The sequence below is a fragment of the Pongo pygmaeus genome, chromosome 4, assembly GCF_028885625.2.
Source record: "Pongo pygmaeus isolate AG05252 chromosome 4, NHGRI_mPonPyg2-v2.0_pri, whole genome shotgun sequence".
In the NCBI taxonomy this organism is placed as follows: Eukaryota; Metazoa; Chordata; class Mammalia; order Primates; family Hominidae; genus Pongo; species Pongo pygmaeus.
Window position 1 is genome coordinate 146,842,577 of NC_072377.2, and position 14,926 is coordinate 146,857,502.

General features: G+C 47.0%; 1 long non-coding RNA gene across 1 annotated transcript in view; it reads left to right on the forward strand.

The window, feature by feature from the left end:
• The first annotated feature begins 50 nt into the window (after window positions 1–50).
• Window positions 51–14,926, forward strand: part of LOC129036938 (uncharacterized) — a 257,911-nt gene continuing 243,035 nt past the window's right edge. The window contains exon 1 of the long non-coding RNA XR_008502690.2: window positions 51–128. This is a non-coding gene — a long non-coding RNA (uncharacterized LOC129036938). The remainder of the gene's footprint in view (window positions 129–14,926) is intronic.

The window sequence follows — 14,926 nt, forward strand, 5'->3', positions numbered from 1 at the left end:
GGAGGTTCCAGTGGAGGTTGTTGTTGCTTTTTTTTTTTTTTTTTTTTTTTAATGAATGGAGGGCGGCGGCGACTGCTGCAGCTGGGCCAGCTGCGCGGGCTGCACCCCCTCCCAGCCTGCGAGAGGAGGTAAAGGCCACCTTCACGCCACTGCGGGCCTGGGCAGGAACCGTCAGTGTCGCTGGGGGGTGGGGGGCGCTGCGGCCTCCGGATCCCGGGTTGAGAGCAGGGTGGGGGAGGACACACCTAGATCTGGGGATCTCTGCCCCCCGCAGGCAGTCAAAAGGGGGGGCTGGAGGACCCCTACTGGGGGCCTTCTCTTGCTCTAGACCAGAGACGCCAGGCGGGAGGGGTCTTGAAGCTGCGTTTACCAAAAATTAGAAAAATGTCCATCATTCATATCAAAGGGTGGGGTGAGGATTGGTGAGTGAATCTGGTTCTTTTTCCTGAGGCTGAATCTCTCGTGAGTGCTGGCCGCCCCTCCCCCCCATTTCTTGGGTGTAGACAGTGACTGGGCCCAGGCCTCTTCCGGCTCCAGTACCCCCCGGGGCGATTCTGGCAACTCAGCCAGAGGAAGCCTGGCCCTCGCCTCCCAGCATTCCCCCCGCCCCCCGCCCCAGTGCAATGTCTGCAGTGCCCAGGCGTCTGCCCGCTCTCTGCCGCCCTAGCTAGGTGTCCTCTTTCTGTCCCAGTCGGTTTCCCAGCCCTCACAGGACGCTGGCCTGAGAAGCCTCGGTCCACCGAAGGCCCACGGCCCTTTGCTGTTGTAGGCGCCTTTCCCCAATATCCCCCACCTCTCACCAGCCTCCCTCCGGGGAAGTGGGAGCGGCCGAGAACTGGCCAGGTGGATGGGTGGAGCCGGCTGCGCCGAGGATGCTGCCGGGGTGGCCTCAGGATTAAATAACAACGGGGCTCTTGAGCCGCAGAGGAAATGGAAATGGCTGGGGATCCTTTCTTTGCTGTTAATGATGGTGGCGTTGGGGGGCGGGGGTGAGGATCAGCTCAAGCCGGTGAAAAGAAAAGCCCCCGCCATTAGGCCTGACTCCAGGAAGGCGGGGAGCCCTCGCGGCAGGCCCTGCTCCTCCCTGGAACGGAGGAGCCTGTAGCCTCCGGGAAGTCCGGGGCGGGGGGTGGCTTTGATGCGTGGATAAGAGCAGAGTCTGGACCAGGGCTTGGCCCTGAGTCCCTTGTAAGGTCTGTCTTGCCGCTGTTCTGGCCTCACGGGGAGATTGTGTGGCAGTCTTTTTCTTCCTACGCCACTATAGGATTGTGCTTGGCTGTTGTCAGAGGAACCAATGAAAGGCTCCCAGCCCAGGGCTGAGGTCTGGCCTAGGGCTGGGGCTGGGACTCTCGAGACAGGCAGCCCAAGGTCACCGAGTCCTAGTCTAAAATGCCTTCTCACCATTTGGCTCACCTCTCCGTGTACTTACCCAGCTCCTGAGGGCAGAGCAGACTCTCCCCTAGGGAACCTCAGCCTTCCTTTCAGGGGCGAGACCTTTCTCTAAGACCAAGAGAACTCTTCGCCAGAACAATGGGTACAGCTGTCCAGGACTTCCTTTTAAGGGTGTTGAAGTCCAGTATCGCCCTCTCTGTTTGTCAGCTGTAGAAACTGAGGCCAAGGGTCCTGCACCGGGTATATGGAAGAGCTAGTAAATTGTAGCACTGATTTTCTAGGTCTTTGCAACCTGGCTTTACTTTGCTACCAACCCTTCTCAGCATCACAGATCTAAAAACCTGTTTCTCGCATGTCATTTAAGCATTTTAAACAATGAAAGTTGAAGCAGTAATTTTCCAGCTGGTGCTCACCCATGGCCGTTGCTGAAACAATTAGAAGGATGGGAATAAATAAATCTTAAATCTATGGCAGAAAAGGAGGATTGGAGGAGCCGCGGGGAGGGGGGTTGCTGTCCTGTTTTCTTTATTAGAGAAACTCAAGAGACAGACAGGATTACATTTCATAGTCTTTCTCAGCTTCCCTGAAAGAGAATGCGAGGAGACCCCAGCCTGTGGTGGGGAGAAGGAGGAGCTCCCAGTCTTGAGCTGGGAGGGGCCTCTAATGTTTAAGTACAGCGAGATTCAGAGCGTCTAGAAGGGCTCTGGAGGTCATATTCTGGTTGTGCTTGCAACCTAAGCTGAGGAATGGTTTGGAGCAGCAGTTATGAAAAATTCATTCATTCATTCATTCATTCACTCATTCATTGATCGATTCTGTAGTGGGGCCTGCCCTGACTCCGGAGACTCAGTGGTGAGGGACAGACAGCCCTCCCTGCCCTTGTGAAGCTCACAGTCTTTTGAAAAGACAGACAGACTGCAACATGAGGTTATAAGTGCTAGGAGGGAAATGAGCTTTCTCTGGGGTATGTTGCTTGATGGGGAGGTGGGGGATGGTGGAAGGAGCTGATTCTGATTTGGTCATCAGGGAATGTCTCTGAGAGGGCGGCTTCTAGTTGTGAGTTGAGACCTGAAGACTGAGAATCTGAGGGAGGACTGGAGAAACCTCTCAGGCAGAGGGAGCATGGGTGGAGGCCGTGTGTGGGAAAAGCCTGGTATATTGGAGGCACTGACAGAAGGCCTCTGTGGCCACAGCTTTATGAGCAAGTTTGAAGTGAGCCTGGTGAGGAATTCAGATGTCATCCTATTAAGGATTTTAAGCAAGGTCTGCCACATTCTGATTTGTATTTTAAACCTCTCCAGCAGCCCTGGGGCCACAGTTTAGGGGGTGAGGGGACAGAACGAAAGGTGGTTGGGGAATGCAGAGCATTTGCTCCATTGCAGGGTGAAGACATCATGTTCCTTCTTTGGGATTGGGTGGCCGGTACGCCTGTGCTGGATTTGTTTTTCTACTTCATCTGACTCTGTTCATTCCAAAGCTACTCGATGTCTTCCCCAGGTATAACTTTTCTGCTAGAGGCACATCCTAACAAAGTTGCATTCCTGCCAGGGCTAGTGACAATCTTTTACCCTGATTCCAATAAAAACAGCCTCACTCCCACCAGATTGTGGCCAGGGGAGTAGAGTAGGTTCAGTTTTGAGCTTTGTTCTTTTATTAATCTCCTAGCCTTGCTAGGACCTGGAAGATGAGTTAGTGGGATTGAGAAGAAGCAGGAATTCCAATTCAATGACAGTCACTTCTGGAGCACTTACTGTATGCCAGTTGTATGTGCAGCATGTTTTCATATGTAAAATTGTTTCAAAAAGCTGGGTCTTCAGCTGGGCGCGGTGGCTCACGCCTGTAATCCCAGCACTTTGGGAGGCTGAGGCAGGTGGATCACAAGGTCAGGAGTTCAAGACCAGCCTGGCCAAGATGGTGAAACCCCGTCTGTACTAAAAATACAAAAAAATTAGCCAGGTGTGGTGGCATGTGCCTGTAATCCCAGCTACTCCGGAGGCTGAGACAGAGAATTGCTTAAATCTGGAGGGGCGGAGCTTGCAGTGAGCCGGGATCGCGCCGCTGCACTTCAGCCTGGGTGACAGAGCGAGACTCCGTCTCAAAAAAAAAAAAAAAAAGCTGGGTCTTGATTGTGTCACCCCTCTTTTGCAGACCAGAAGTGCAAGGCTCCATTTTAAAATTTTATTTATTCCACAAAAAATTGTTATTTTTTTGTGTTATTTTTGTGACATACTTCTTATGTTTCAGGCATAGTGCCAGCTGTTAACAGTTATAGTGAGAAAAGGGACAGACACAATTTTTGCCCTTATAGGGCTTATAGTCGGTGGTGATGCCACAGGGAGGGCATGGAGAGGTGAGGATGGCATGTGTTTTCTTCCTACAATCTCCATCAGAACCCCCATTCATTTCTGTGTTCAGTTGACATTTCTCAACCTTAGCAAGTATTAAGCAATGGAAGCAAAGGCCCCCCTACCCAAACAGATTATTTCCTTCCACCTGGGTAGAAATTCTGGACTGCTACCATTTATAGTCAAGTTCGGGAGATAGACATTAAACAAATAGTTGATCAAAGAATCACTTAATTACAGTTAACATCAGCAGTGCATACAAAGTACAGAGAGCAAAGGAGCTGGGCACAGCCTGAGGCCCTCAAGAAGGTTTCCCAGAGCTCAGATCTGCAGAATTCAGACTTAGCCAGGCTGAGCTCAGTGGTAGAAGGCCCAGAACCAGGAAAGAGCCTTGGGGACCCTAGTCCTTTGAGGAAGAGACGATGTGTCAGAACAAGAGGTTCGAACTCTGGCCTGGCACTACCTCCTAAGCTTTCTGGTTCAGCGTTTCAGCTATTTCAGCTTTGGGCTGGACAGCTTGAAAGACAGATGGACAGACACTGCCTACAGATTGCTAGGGTTAAATCCTGCCCTTACATGCTCCATAGTCTCAGACAAGTTATTCAAACTTTATGTGCCTCAGTTGAAAACTGATAGTAGTACTTACCACAAAGGGTTGAGCGGAGCTTGAATGGGGTATTGAATATAAGGCACTTAGAACAGTGCCCAAGCCAGGCTCGCCTGTAATCCCAGTGCTTTGGGAGGCAGGAGGGTCACCTGAGCCAAGGAGTTCAAGACCAGCCTGGGCAGCATAAGGAGACTCCCCCTCATCTCTACAGAAAGAAAAAAAAAAAGCTGGGTGTAGTGGTACACGTCCGTGGCCCCAGCTACTTAGGAGGCTAAGGTGGGAGGATAGCTTGAGCCAGGGAGGTTGGGGCTGCAGTAAGCCGTGATTGAGCTAATACATATTAGATGATTATTCAACATATGCAACTGTTTTGATGCAAAGAATTAGTTAGAATTTCAACAGAAGCTCATTTATCTGGGTGCATCAAGAACTCAGAAAAACAATCTAAAAATTTTTTTAAAGTCTGTATTAATAAAAAGTTAAAACAGTTATACTGCAGTTGTCATCAATGTTTTAACTAGAACAGTTTTTGCAGGACAAAAGCATTTTGAGGCCGGGCACGATGGCTCACGCCTGTAATCCCAACATTCTGGGAGGCTGAGGCTGGCAGATTGCCTGAGTCCCGGAGTTCAAGAACAGCCTGGGCAACATGGTGAACCCCTGTCTCTACTAAAAATACAAAAAATTAGTCAGGCATGGTGGCGCGTGCCTGTAGTCCCAGCTACTTGGGAAGTGGAGGTGGGAGAATCACCTGAGCTCGGGAAGTCTAGGCTGCAATGAGCCAAAATGGCACCATTGCACTCCAGCCTGGGTGACAAAGTGAGATCCTGTCTCAAAAAAAAAAGTGTTTTTAATTGTGTGGTTGGCTACCTTAAATAGTTGACCAAAGGGTTGATTTTAACCAAGATCAACCCTTGTTTGAAGAGTTTCAGTGGTAGCAGGTAGTGTGATATAATGCTGAATGTATATGCTGTTGGTTCTCTTGAATCTGTATAAGGGGGGGACATGTTAAGCACTTGGTGACTTGGCATAATTCTTAATCTCTTCAGGCCTTGACTGTAGGAAGAGAATATACATAGCATCTACTTAGAGGGTTGCTGTAAGCACTAAATGGCATGATGCTTTTCAAGTAACTTAGCTCAGAGCCAGGTGCATAGCTATTTTTGTGGTCTTTTAGTTGTTTTGTGTAACGGAGATTTTAAAGATTTTAACTTGGCTATGATAACACAGGTCACTAGTTTCCTTTTCCCTGCCCTTCTTCCAAGACCCCTGGTTTTCATTCATGAATTTCTATGGCACAGTTCAAATTTGCATTTGTTGAAATTCACATTTAAATGCAAGCACACTGTCCATTTCAGATGTGAGAGCTAAATCCAGAACAGCCATTGTGAGCAGGGAATATGAAGAATAAAAAAAAAGACAAAAAAAACCACAACCCACCAGTGGCCAGGAGTAACCCCCTTAGTCCTTGCTTGAAAATCACAGAAATTCCCTGGTAACCCTGAACACTCAGATGTGACAGTGGTTGGCAAGCTCTGGCTCTGGGAACTCCATAAACGGACTTGGCCCAGGGTACTGCCACTTAGTTTGTTTAGAGATCTTAGGCAAGTTACTGATCACTTAGAGCCTCAATCTTATTTATGTAATGGGCATAATGATTCCAACTCCATAGGGTGGTTCAGTAAACACCTCATAAGTGTCTGTGTCCTTTATATAAAAGAACGGGACCCTCAGGAGAAGCACAGGGATAAGGAATGCCCATCTGGACGCATCTGGGTCAGCGACTTTGTGGAGGCCTGATCTTGGCTTTCACACTGCGTGGGAGGGATGGGGGCTGGGCCTGTCTTTCTGACTTGACATTTGTGCTTTGGGCCACCTTTACTACTCTGGCCTCCATTCATGCCACTTCATTTGGTCATTCATTCATTCAACCAATATTTAAGCCCGTTCTAGTTACCAGGCACCATGCTAGACCCCAAGGACACAATAATGAATGAGTTAGAGGAATCCCTTGCTCTCAAATAGCTTAGTCTAATGAGGGGAGCATATAAAATTTAAACCTCCACTGAGCGCGGTGCCTCACGCTTGTAATCCCAGCACTTTGGGAAGCCAAGGTGGGCGGATCACCTGAGGTCGGGAGTTTCAGACCAGCCTGCCCATCCCTTGAGACACGACTCATGGGATGAATCTCAGTTTGTGTAGTGATTAAGTGCACAAGTCTTGGAGTCAGCTAGGCCTCAGTTAGATTCTCACTCATCTCCTCTACCTATCTACTACCTCTGTGACTTCAGGCAAGTCACCCAATGTCACTAAGCTTCAGGTCCTTTATCTATCAAATAGTGTAAATACGGGAGCGCTCATCTCATTGGGTCTTCCACCCATTCCTTTATTTGAGAAATGTTTATGGAATGCCTGCTGGGCTCTGTTTCGGGCACTGAGAATTCAGAAGTGAACAAGACAGATAAGGCTTTGCTCTCATGGAATGTACATTCTAGTTAGGGGAGAGGGATGGTAGTTAAATCATTAAGATCATTTCAGATAGTGATACATGCTCTGGAGGTATCAGGGGGCTGTGGTCAAGCAATGAGGTGAGGGTGGTAGGGAAATCAGGCAGGTGATGCCTGAGCTGAGACTCAAGTGAAGGAACAGTGCTTTACACAGAAGGGCTAGCTGGTGCAAGGGCCTGAGGCAGAAACAAGCGTGGTGTATGTAAAGAGCAGAAGGAAGGTTGATTTTGTTGGAGCTAACTAGCCAAGGGAGAGGGCTGTTTGAGAAAGGCAGTAGAAATAGGCAGAGCCAGGTCATAGGGCCTTGAAGGCCATGGTTAATAGTTGCATTTTAAGATTGATGAAAAATCACTGAATGGTTTTCGGTAGGGGACCAATATGAGCTGATTTCCACAAAGGTTTAAAAGAGATTATATATATATAAAATGAATAACTTAGCACAGAGCCTGGCACAGAGTGATGTTCAGTATATGTTAGTTGCTGCTATTGTTATTATTATTATTATTTTATTTTTTTTGACACTGAGTCTTGCTCTGTCACCCAGGCTGGAGTGCAGTCACTATAACACCTCTGCCTCCCTGGTTCAAGCGATTCTCCCACCTCAGCCTCCTGAATGGCTGGGACTACAGGCACGTGCCACCACACACGCCCAGCTAATTTTTTGTATTTTTAGTAGAGACGGGGGTTTCACCGTGTTAGCCAGGATGGTCTCGATCTCCTGACCTTGTGATCTGCCCGCCTCGGCCTCCCAAAGTGCTGGGATTACAGGTGTGAGCCACCGTGCCTGGCCTACTGTTATTATTGTTATTATCGATGCCCTTAAAGAGCCTAAAAATCTTTATCCTCTTTAAGGATAGGAAGCCAAGGCATAGTCATTACCATCCACGTGTAAAGTCAATCAAATCAGAGAACAGGATGCAGATTTTGTTAATCGAAGGAAATGCTTTGGTCCTTTTCCCCAAGTGTGAATTTTAAAGCAGAGGGTTTTCTCTATGGTTAGCAATCATCTGGAACCAACTAAACTCCTTCAGCCCCACTTTGCCAAAATGCCTGGAATTCAGCCACTTAGGTGCCATTGCCTATGGCCCCAGCCACCATTTAGGACCCTTGGAAAGGTTCCTGATTGATTGTTCAATCCAGCTGCCTTTGCTCTGGGTCTGACGGGCCCAGATGGGGAGAGGCTCCCTGTCCTCCACTTTGAGTGCCCACCAGGTTTGCTGGGATGCCTGGCCAATCTGCCATCGCTGACTTGGAGGTTCTCCCACCAAGTTCATGTCATTAAAAGCCCAGGGGCTGTTTTGATGTTTCAGAGAGGCCCTTGAAGGAAGCTGCCCTTAATTCTCTCTGACCCAGAGAAATGGAAAGTGAGTAATATGTGAATGGGCTGGGCACAGTGGCTCACACCTGCAATCCCAGAACTTTGTGAGGCCTAGGTGGGAAGATCGCTTAAGTCCAGGGGTTCAAAACCAGCCTGGACAATATAGCAAGACCTTGTTTCTACAAAATAAATGTAAATTTAAAAATATATATGTGAATGAATGAGTGCAAGCTGTGTAATGAAACTGGGAAAAGCTTCTTGGGGTATATAGTATTTGTTTCTGGACAAAGTGCTTTACACCTGGTGAGGATTTTTCATTCCTTCATTCATCAGTATTTACTGAGCTTCTGCTAGGTGCCAGCCACTGTATAGCAGTGAGCAAAAAGGGTGCCATTCTCACCCTCATGGAGCTTCCAATTTAGTAGGACGTACATGCATCAAATAATTGCACAAATATGGTCAGGTGTGGTGGTTCACACTGCTAACCCTAGCACTTTGGGACCAGCCTGGGCAACATAGCAAGACCCCATCTCTACAAAAAATTAAAAAATTAGCCAGGTGTGGTGGTGTGCGCCTGTAGTCCCACCTACTTGGGAGGCTGAAGCAGGAGGATCCCTTGAGCCCAGGAATTCATGGCTGCAGGGAACCGTGATTGTACTACTGCACTCCAGCCTGGGTGACAGAGCAAGACCTTGTCTCTAAAAAAAAGAAAAATTAATTGCATAAATATAAGTAGAAAATGACAACAGCAGTAAGTCTTCTGCAGGAGAGGCAGTAATGTTCTAAAGGTATATAATGAAGACAGAGTTTGGAAAAGTTTCTCTAGTAAGCGACATTTCAGGTCAGAGCTAAAAGATGAGTGGTGTTAAGCGGGGTTTGGAAAGTGGAGTGAGAAATATTCCAGGCAGAAGACAGCATATGCAAAGGTCTTGAGGCTGGAGGGATCACGGTGAATCCAAGGAAATGCAAAAAGACCAGTGTGACTATGGGGCTGAAAATGAGGTGGACCCTGATCTCAGGAAGAGCTAGAAATATGGGGGGGACAGGGCCCATGCTGAGGACAGATCACAAAAGGCTTTGAAGGCTCTCTCAGGGATCTGCACTTTTATGCTTCTTAAAGACAATGGGATACTATTAAAGAACTTGAAGCTGTGGATATGTGTGTAAGTATTTGTGTTAGGGGGTGACAAGATCTAATTTGCATTTTGAAAAGCTCATTCTGGCCACCCATTGCAAGGACCACAATGGGTTCTGGTAACTGCCCATCCCCACGCTGCCCCTTCGGTTCTAGGAGACAGTGGAACCCTGTTGTTCCTGGTTCCAGGGTGCTGCACCATCCCTGTAGTTTCCCTACACTCTGCAAAGTATGTCTATTATGTTTGCAAAGAGTTTCTTTATCAAATAACCTCTCCTCAAATGACCAAATTTGTTCTGCTTGACTTTATGGAGAAATTATATAGGCTGGAAAAAAGCAGGAGGAAAGTTTAGCAGTCATTTACCCTAACTCCTTTGTTTTGCTTGTGATACACATGTATTACTGGATTTTGTTTCCTAGCAAGTTGGACAAGCTTTGTCTTTTCACTGTTTTCGCTACACTGGATAAGCTTCTTGGGGTATGTAGTGGAGTACATTTCAGATTGCTTGCATTAATATGAGTATTGAAAATTATTAAATTAGTCAGATTTCCTTCTATCTTATTTTCTTCTCTTTGTCCTGGTTTTATTTTTGTGTTTCTTTCTACTTTCCTGTCTTCTTATGGATTGGGCTTTTTTTTTTTTTTTTTTTTAATCATCTCTTTTTTTCCCATTGATTGCCTAGGAAGTTACAGTCTCTCCATCTCTTCTTTTAGTGGATCCTCTAGATATTTAAAAAGTTAATCACAGGCCGGGCATGGTGGTGGCTCACACCTGTAATCCCAGCACTTTAAGAGGCCGAGGTGGGTAGATCACTTGAGGTCAGGAGTTTGAGACCAGCCTGGCCAACCTAGTGAAACCCTGTCTCTACTAAAAATACAGAAATTAGCCGGGCGTGGTGGCGGGCACCTGTAGTCCCAGCTACTCGGAAGGCTGAGACAGGAAAATCACTGGAACCTGGGAGGTGGAGGTTGCAGTGAGCCCAGATCATGCCACTGCACTTCAGCCTGGGTGACAGAGTAAGACCCTGTCTGAAAAAAAAAAAGTTAATCACAGTTTCTATCCTCCTGAAGAATACAAGGACCTGGCCAGGTGCGGTGGCTCATGCCTGTAATCTCAGCACTTTGGGAGGCCCAGAAGGGTAGATCACCTGAAGTCAGGACTTCAAGACCAGCCTGGCCAACATGCTGAAACCCCTGTCTCTACTAAAAATACAAAAATTAGCTGGGTGTGGTGGCGCGTGCCTGTAATCTCAGCTACTTGGGAAGCTGAGGCAGGAGAATGGCTTGAGCCCAGGAGGCGGAGGTTGCAGTGAGCTGAGATCGCACCACTGCACTCCAGCCTGAGTGACAGAGCGAGACTCCATCACCCCCAAGAAAAAAAAACAATAAAACCTGAATACAAGGATCTTAAATTGCATTAACTTCAATCTCTGCCCTCTCCCTTTACCTCAACACATATACACGTTTATATTCTGTAGTCCGGTGCTTTCATTCTTTTTTTTCTTCCCTTAGGCCAGATTAGACAGTTTTATTGTTTCTTTATACAGTCAAATGTTGCTCACATTGACCCACAGAACTACCAATCTCTTTTTTCACTGTTCCTTGTTAGAAGACCATATGTCTAAGATTGACTTCCTTCTGCCTGAAATTCATTCTTTAGAATTTCCTTTAGTAAGAGTCTGTTGGTAGTAAATTCTGTCAGTTTTTATTGGGTTGAAAATGGCTTTATTTCATCTTCATATTTGAATTCTTGAGTAGAATTCTTGGTCGCTAGTTGTTTGGCAGCACAATGAGGAAAATACCATTCTGCTGAATTCTAGCTTCCATTGTGCCTACTAAGAAGTATGTAGTGAGTCTGACTGTATCTTTTTAAAAATTGATCTGGGCTGGGCACGGTGGCTCACGCCTGTCATCCCAGCACTTTGCGAGGCTGAGGTAGGAGGATTGCTCGGGTCCAGGAGTTTGAGACCAGCCTGGACGACCTGGCGAAACCCCATCTCTACAAAAAATACCAAAATTAGGCCGGGCGCGGTGGCTCACGCCTGTAATCCCAGCACTTTGGGAGGCCGAGGCGGGCAGATCACGAGGTCAGGAGATCGAGACAATCCTGGCTAACACAGTGAAACCCCGTCTCTACTAAAAATACAAAAAAATTAGCCGGGCGGGGTGCGGCGCCTGTAGTCCCAGCTACTCGGGAGGCTGAGGCAGGAGAATGGCGTGAATCCGGGAGGCGGAGCTTGCAGTGAGCCGAGCGCCACTACAGTCCAGCCTGGGCGACAGAGCAAGACTCCGTCTCAAAAAAAAAAAAAAAAAAAAAAAAAAAAATTAGCCGGGTGTGGCGGCTCTTGCCTGTAGTCTCAGCTGCTCAGGAGGCTGAGGCAGAAAGGATCGCTTGAGCCCAGGAGGCAGAGGTTGCGGTAAGCTGAGATCACGCCACTACGCTCTAACCTGGTTGACAGAGTGAGACTCCATCTCAAAAAAATAAAATAAAAATAAAAATTCATCTGGGCTAGGCACAGTGGCACACGGCTGTGATCCTAGCACTTTGGGAGGCCAAGGCAGGATTGCTTGAGCCTAGGGGTTCTAGACCAGCCTGGGCAGCATAGCAAGACCCTGTTTCTACAAAAAATAAAAATTGGCCGGGCGCAGTGGCTCACGCCTGTAATCCCAGCACTTTGGGAGGCCGAGGCGGGCGGATCACGAGGTCAGGAGATCGAGACCATCCTGGCTAACACGGTGAAACCCCGTCTCTACTAAAAATACAAAAAAAAAAATAGCCGGGCGCGGTGGCAGTCACATGTAGCCCTAGTTACTTGGGAGGCTGAGGCAGGAGAATGGCTGAACCCGGGAGGCGGAGCTTGCAGTGAGCCGAGATCGCGCCACTGCACTCCAGCCTGGGCGACAGAGCAAGACTCCATTTCAAAAAAAATAATAAAAATAAATTTAAAAAATAAAAAATGAATAAGTAAATAAATAAAATAAAAATCTACTGGGCATAGTGGGATGCATCTGTGGTCCCAACTACTCAAGCGGCTGAGGTGGGCCAGGCACGGTGGCTCACGCCTGTGATCCCAGAACATTGGCAGGCTGAGGTGGGCAGATCACCTGAGGTCAGGAGTTCGAGACCAGCCTGGCCAACATGGTGAAACCCCATCTCTACTAAAAATATAAAAATTAGCTGGGCGTGGTGGTGGGTGCCTGTAATCCCAGCTACTCAGGAGGCTGAGGCAGGAGAATCATTTGAACCCAGGAGGCAGAGGTTCCGGTGAGCTGAGATCATGCCAGTGCACTCCAGCCTGGGCAATAGAACCAGACTCTGTCCAAAAAAAAAAAGAAAAGAGGTTGAGGTGGGAGGATTCCTAGAGCCCAGGAGTTTGAGGCTGCAGTGAACTGTGATCCTATCACTGCAGTCCAGCCTGAGAGACAAAGCAAGATCTTTTTTTTTTTTTTTGTATTTTTAGTAGAGACGGGGTTTCACTGTGTTGGCCAGGATGGTCTCGATCTCCTGACCTCGTGATCCGCCTGCCTCGGCCTCCCAAAGTGCTGGGATTACAGGCGTGAGCCACCGCGCCCGGCCAAAGCAAGATCTTATCTAAAAAAAAAAAAAAAAAAACAAAGAAAACAAAAGTGATGTGTATTTGTCCCAGGCCCTCTGCTGTTTCACTGTAATATATCTAGACGTGAATTTTTTTTTCTTTATCCTGGACCCCTGGAATTTCTGGACCCAGAGCTTGGTGTTTTACAACAATTTGTAAAAATTCTCAAGACTATAACTAGTGTGAACCTAGGGCACAAAATTTAAGGATGTGCTCATTATGGAGCTTGTGTAAATATAAGGCTGGCCCTGAGAGTGAGTGTCTACATTAAATTTTGTAGTCTACACATATCACGTACCTCACTCTAGTCTCTGTCCTGTTCTATATAAATACTTCCTCTTCCTCATTCTTTTCTTTATTAAATACAAATACGTATTGGAACTCTCGTTTTATCTTCCAATGTCACATATGTTGCTCTTTGTATTTTTTTAATCTCTTTGTATCTGTGGGTCACATTCTAGATTTCTGCAGATCCATCTTCCAGTAAATGAATTCTGCCTTTAACAGTGTTTAGGCTGGGCCTGGTGGCTCACCCTGTAATCCTAGCACTTTGGGAAGCTGAGGCAGGAGGATTGCTTGAGCTCGGGAGTTCAAGACCAGCTTGAGCAACATAGCGAGACCCCCGTCTCTACAAAAAAATTAAAAAATTAACTGGTCATGGTGGCATGCACTTGTGGTTCCAGCTACTCAGGAGGCTGAGATGGGAGGATTGCTTGAGCCTGGGAGGTAAGGCTGCAGCAAGCCATGGTCACACCACTGCACTCCAGCCTGGGCAACAACAGAGTAAGACCTTGTTTCAAAAAAACAAAAACAAAAAGTGTTGTTAGTCTGCTATTTAAACCACACTAGGTTTTTTTGTTTTGTTTTGTTTTTTCCAAATTGGCTTCGTTGTTTTACAGCCTTTCGCTCCTGGCTCATGTATTTAAGCCTCACATTTACTTCTTGAAATATAGTAAATATACCTATTTATATTCTGTGCTTGATCATTTCTATATCTCATATTTTTGTGGGTCTGATGATGCTGTCTATTGTTTTTTGTTGGTACTCGCTCATGGTGCCTTATTTCCTGTGTGTTTTGTGATTTTAACTTTAAGCTCAAGTTTCTTGAAACTTTGTGGGCATTTCTTTGAGGTATGGGTTGAAATCGGTGATCTTGGCTCACCGCAACCTCCACCTTCCGGGTTCAAGAGATTCGTGTGCCTCAGCCTCCTGACTAGCTGCGATTACAGGGGTGTGCCACCATGCCTGACTAATTTTTTTTTTTTTTTTTTTTTGAGACAGATTCTTGCTCTGTCACCCAGGCTAGAGTGCAATGGCATAATTTCAGCTCACTGCAACCTCCGCTTCCCAAGTTCAAGCGATTCTCCTGCCTCAGCCTCCCAAGTAGCTGGGATTATAGGCATGTGCCATCACGCCCAGCTAATTTTTGTATTTTTAGTAAAGACGGGGTTTCACCATGTTGTCCAGGCTGTCTCAAACTCCTGACCTCATGATCCACCTGCCTCGGCCTCCCAAAGTGCTGGGATTACAGGCATGACCCATTGTAATTTTTGTATTTTTTAGTAGAGACAGGGTTTCACCATGTTGGCCAGGCTGGTCTCGAACTCCTGACCTCAAGTGATCCACCCACCTTGGCCCATATTTACTTTTAACAGCTATATTTACTGGGGTTTATTCCTATTAGGAACTCCTACTAGCCACAGTGGCTCACACCTATAATCCCAGCACTTTGGGAAGCCTGAGGCAGGAGGATTGCTTGAGCCCAGTACTTCATGACCAGCCTGGGCAGCAGAGCTCCTTGTTCAAGGAACTTTATCTCCTGTCCCCCTCACCTCCTATGTTAATCAAAATGGAAGCTTCAAGTCATCAAGTTGTAGCAGACATCCTCAATCTAAAGCTGTCTTGTGCACTCACTTATGCTTCAGAATTCCCTTTTTCATTTCTTTTGTTGGTCTCTGAATATTCCTTACTTTTCTGCCAGTTCAGCAATGCATTTTTGAAGGAAAAAAAAAGAGATTTCATTCAA